The sequence below is a fragment of the Athene cunicularia genome (genome assembly GCF_003259725.1).
Source record: "Athene cunicularia isolate RWA chromosome 3 unlocalized genomic scaffold, athCun1 chr3_part1, whole genome shotgun sequence".
Lineage (NCBI taxonomy): Eukaryota > Metazoa > Chordata > Aves > Strigiformes > Strigidae > Athene > Athene cunicularia.
In genome coordinates this window covers 75,818,919-75,824,282 of record NW_020799097.1, presented here as the reverse complement: position 1 = coordinate 75,824,282, position 5,364 = coordinate 75,818,919, and the positions used below count along the sequence as shown (strand labels likewise).

Here is a 5,364-nt window from a genome sequence, read left to right as displayed (position 1 = left end):
ATACAATCAACTTCGGAAATCATTTGTGATTGCTCTTGTCACAGGCTTTTGCCCAAATTAACCACTGTTACATGCACGCAACTCCAGAACAATTCCCTCGACTTCCTCCTTCAGCTCCGAAGGTGCATGCGATGCACTCCCTGTAAGCAGCCTGTCACAAACAAACCCAGGGAAAAGTCAGAGCGATTTCATCTTAGCTGATCACGAGTTTCTCGCTGACCCGAAAACCTGAGTAAGGACCTGCGCTTTCCATACCTCTTAAAATTTCACAGCTTTGGGAAGGGGGAAAAAAGAAACAAGGAACCGTGTGCAAATCTTCTGACATGCAGAAATTGCACCGATCCAAGAAAATCTCCCTCCCACCCTCTACCCCCGGTGTCCCACCACGAGGCACTTGCTTTCCTTTCCACAAAACCTTCTGGGGAAGCAGAAACCGGCCGTGTTTGGTCCAGCCCCCGTCGCGGCCGGGGAGCAGCGCCCAGGGACCGGCGGGGGAGGGGGGGCGGCCCCTCCTCCCCCCCCTCCCCTCTCATGCCGAGAGTTCTTGCACCGGGGTAAATAAACACCGAGAACTGGCCAAGAAGCAAGTCTGTTTTATCGCTAAATTGAGCAAAAGCCATGTTGAGGACTCAGCGCACGCCGCAAACTAACGCGCTTCTCGGCTCATTGCCGCTCGCCGCTGGCTGCAGGTAGGGGCGAGGCAGCAGCGGGGGGCTCTGCCCAAGCCTCTCCCCGGCCGCAGGCAGCCGCACCCCGGTAAGCACTGCTGGCTCTAGAGGAGGGTCCCCACGCCCTTCCTCTCCCTCCCGTTCCGCGTACGGAGCGGCGGGGTGCCCGCCCGGGTCACCGCCCGGGGTACGGAAAGCAGGCGGGCTTCGCCTGCCGGGTGGTGGGGTGCTCTCTCTTTGTGAGGCTGTGCCAGCGTAGCAGCAGGACTTGGGTTTTTATTTACACCCAGAGCCCTAAAGCACCCCTGCAGCAGTCAGCTCAGCCATGCATCTCGTTGTGGCACGATTAATGAATGAATTAGAGTGTGGTACTGCTAGCTACCTCACTGCATTGAGTGGGGTGTACAGTCATCGGAGGGGGGGCTTGCTCCTGAAGGGCTGAACCCCTTATTTAGCATCCTGCTATGGACTGCAGGAGAAACAGGCCTGTGTCTATTTGCAACTCAACCAGCATATGGCTCTCACAGCTCTCCCAACTGCATCAATGTCTTTGTCCTGCAGCCTGGCTAACTTCTCTAGGATTTGTTGTCAAGAAGTGGAAGAAAAAAGATTTAAAAAAAAAAAAATCCCAAGAGCAAATGCAAAAGCGAGTAGCAAAGGAGTTGTACTGGGATCCAAGAAGGAGGTGTAATTCAGACACTGAGCCCTTTCTTTAAGAAAATTAATAAATTTTTTATTAATTATTAATGAACAAAGCTGGAGTCCATTCTCTCCTTGGTGAGTACTAAGTAAAACTAAATATATCATTCTTCTCCCTTTAATGTGATTGTTAGGGGTTAATTTTAAGGTTAATTTTTTGCCACTTGACACATGGATTTCAGGAGGTTTACATAGTATAATCACAACTGGCATTTCACCATGGCGACAGGTTCCTCACAGAAGCTACCCACAGAGATGTTCTTTTCCTTTCCTTAGAGGGACCAGGCAAGAGCAAATCCTCTGGCTACAAAACATTAGTGCTCAGACTACCAGAGCATAGTCACGCTCTACTGCCAATGTACTGCATGATCTTCAACATGTCATTTAACTTTGAAAAATTGCCACCAGGATGTGAGCTTCTCCTCAAAATCACGTGTGTATGTGGAGTGATAGGTTACCTTCAAACCTTTTCTTCCTAGCAGAAAAGCAGCAAGTGCCTATCCAAAAAGATGTATGGGGAAGGGAGGGGAGGGGATCCTTCCCTGTCACAGAATTCTGGCACATTTTAGGGTGAATGTATCCTTGGAGGTCTCCAGTCTAACCACCCACTCAAAGTATGGCTAGCTTTAAAGTTAGAGCAAGTTGCTGAGGCCTGTCCAGTTAAGTTGTGACTGTCTTCAAGGATGGAGAGTCCACAACCTTGCTGGGCACTTGCTTCAATGCTGAACCACTCTCACAGGTATCTTTTTTGCCCTATACTCAGTCAGAATTTCACTTATTCTGACCTGATGCAAATGCTGCAACTATCACCTTGCTCTGATGCGGCAGCAGTCCCACTGAAATGCAGCAAAGCCCCGTGCTACATTACTCTCTTCCCTGAACCACTGTCCTAGATGAGTAAAGCACTGGGACACCCACTGTGCTGAAGCATCATATTTCTGCAATACTGAGTGACCAGCTGTGACAGAAGTTTGGTCCTTCAGAGAACAGGTAGGGGAAGGAGAACAATCCCATCCTCTCAGATCAGTCCCAAGAGAGCAGCCAAAGACTTCTCTCCAACAAGTAGCAAGGGACAGGCAGACCTTACCCCACGGTGCCACCAGATTCCAGAGCCCTTGTGCAAACCCATTGGGCTCCTTGGCTGGAAGTCCTTTGGGGAAGACACAGCATTATTTCATTTTCAAGGGGCTTGAATATTCTGTCTGCCTACGGCCTTTATCCCCCTCAGCAATTTTTGTAGCCCTGTCATCTAAAGTTATTGTTCACATACTGTATCTAATTCCTTTTGATGAGTTTCACAGCAAATACAGCTTCTTGAATACTTGTTATGCCAACTCTGTGGTTGCCGGCTTTGCATATAAGAAAAAAAAAAAAAAAGAAAGTATGGATGGTACATCCATCTGTAGATAAATTAAAAATGAAACATACTCGGTGACTGCTGTGGATGTGCATAGGCATTTCTGTGTTGCGTTTGTTTTGGCTGGTAAAGCAGGAAACTGTGAACATCTTTAAGGTTAAGAAAATGCACATGGACAGGGCATGGTATTTTGAAGAGTGTCTTGACCCAAACCTGTGATTAAACAAAAAGGAAATAGCATTTAAAAAGCAAGTAAAGAATCATTAAGATATTCAGGGCCTTGGAGGGAGAAATCTGCTTTCACTTTTCCTGGCATTTTGCCTGTCAAATTATGAGCTTATTTGTGGTGCTAAATGCTTTACTTGTGTCTCAGAAAAATGCAGGAACTGCTGGCTTTTTTTCCAATGGAAGGCAGAAGTTGTTAATGATCCCAAAGGTTAAGAAACTGGCACTGTCAGAAGTCAGCACTCTATTTATTCATCAGCTGGGCTCCATGCAGGCTCCCAATGTGCAAGATTCCCCACTTCACTGCCTGCCTTCCCCAGAGACCTCTCTGCATTTGCCTGTGTGTGCACACAGCCATCAACTTATGTATAAAGGATTAGGTCTGCAGCCAGAGATATAGTAGAGATATACTTGGACCAAAACTATAATGTGATTCAGCTATAGGCAGGGGTCCCAAACCAAACATCTTCACTGGACCTATTCTTTGTTTGAAATAAACCAAACTCTGAATTGCTCTCTACACCTACAGGCTTCAGAGGTGTTCAACTCTGGCACAGGCTATATGTTTGTATGTGTAGATCTCCTAGATCTATATACAGGTTGTGTGTCCGGGGCCACTGACCACCCCAACCCATACCTTCTGGTATGTGAGCAACTAATCCCACTGAGGTTAGTGGGGGAGAGATGACTGCCCATGGTCCCCTAGAGAGGACCTTGGGTGTCAGGGTCTTTAATGTCATCATTTATAGCACAATGTCATGCAGGCATTTGGCTTCAGAAAGGGCTGTGTGAAATCCAAACCCAGGCACATCCCTGTTGAGCATTTTGCTGTCTGTGAAACCATGGGATACCCCAGGGAACATGGAAAGGCTCTTTCCAGCTCATCAGGACCAGCCCTGATGTTCCTCAAAAAGCAAAGAAGAGTGCCCTTTTGCAGCACCTGTGACCTCTGTTTTGGCACACACAAGGCCTGGGGCAGGTGAGAAGGATCAGAAGAAACACAGCTACTTCTCCCTTTCTGTCCTGTCTTTCACCTGCTGCTTTTGTTTATCACCAGAGGGGTCTCTCTGAAGTGTGGATGTGTGGTAGTGACCCTATGAAGGTGCTTAATCTCTGCACTTCCACCCAAAATGGAGGAGAACCTCTGGACCAGGTCAGCCTCTTCTCTCTGGTTTTTAGAGACTTTGTTAGAGGACAGGTGAGTGTATCAGCTTGGAAAATCCTATATATTGAGAGGAGAAAGTATTACCTGCTTAGGCAATTAAGTGTAGTGAATTTTCTTCTACAGTGGTATCCAGAGAAATCAAGAATCAACTCTGCCTGACTTTCCATTCAAACTTCCCTCCAAGGAAGCACAGGAGGGGAAAAAATTGGAAGAAATTACAATAAACTTAATCCTAAGCATTGTAAGACTTTCCCCTATCCTTCAGCTTGCCCCTTACCTCTTCTGTTTAATTTAAAATTTAAAATTTCAAAGACAAAAAGGATCTTTAAAAGGACATATGGAGCAAACTTGTTAAAATTACAGGTGAAATTTCACTGCATGTTTGTGGAACTGAGTACAGAAAATCAAAAAGTGTTCTGGCAGAGGAAGAAATGCATTTTGAGGTATTACACCGTAGCAGTGCACGGAGGCCTCTAATGAGAGCATGTCCCAGTATGCTAAGTAGTCCTTATCTACATGGGAAGTTGCGTTTCCTGACACCTTCTGAAATCTAAAGACACAAAGTATAGTGGCTTCTCTTTTACCAGCAGGAGAAGTAACACACTGAGAGATCAGGCCTCATACCTCAAAGTTGAGAGCTGAGCTGAGTGTGGTTAGCCTGGCTTACCCCTGTGCCGCAGAGCTGGGATCCCAGTGCCCAGCTCCTCATTTGCGGGCCAGCACCTAATTAGATGCCGACTCACACATTCTCTTGCATGTATTACCCATACACCATACACTGGGACACGGAGTTTGCTATCTGAAAAGCCTCTAGCATTCAGTTTGTGCTAGATAAATAATAATGGCATTAATGGACTCAAACATTAACATAAAAGACTAACTGTTGTAATTTCTTCTTTGTATGATTTGAGCTAACAGCATCTTCTTTTCTCAAAGGGAGACTGCTTTGAAAGGATCAAGAACAGCTCTGCAAAAGTGGGAGGAAAGAACATATATATAACAATAAGCCTTTTCCCCCTTAATTTTCTCAGTTGGCTGCACAGTCTTCTCTTGTCTTTTGATGAGATCTCTTAATAAAAACATTAAAAGGATGAGCATAGGCAGCTCCATTTCCAGTAATAGGATGGGTATGAGGCCAATGAGAAAACTTCATTTCATAAAACCTCCCTGCTGAAATCTACCTTACCTCAGCGTTTATCAGCTTCTCTGCTTTATTGTCTAGTTAAAATGGAAATAGCTCAGCATTGGCT

The 5,364-nt window shown here is 46.0% G+C and overlaps 1 long non-coding RNA gene across 1 annotated transcript; it reads left to right on the top strand.

Annotated features, from left to right (window-relative positions):
- Positions 1 to 1,689: 1,689 nt before the first annotated feature.
- LOC113478937 lies at positions 1,690 to 5,155 on the top strand. The gene is made up of 3 exons (XR_003398163.1): positions 1,690 to 1,800; positions 4,009 to 4,147; positions 5,051 to 5,155. It is a non-coding gene; the product is annotated as an uncharacterized LOC113478937 (long non-coding RNA).
- The last annotated feature ends 209 nt before the right edge of the window (positions 5,156 to 5,364 follow it).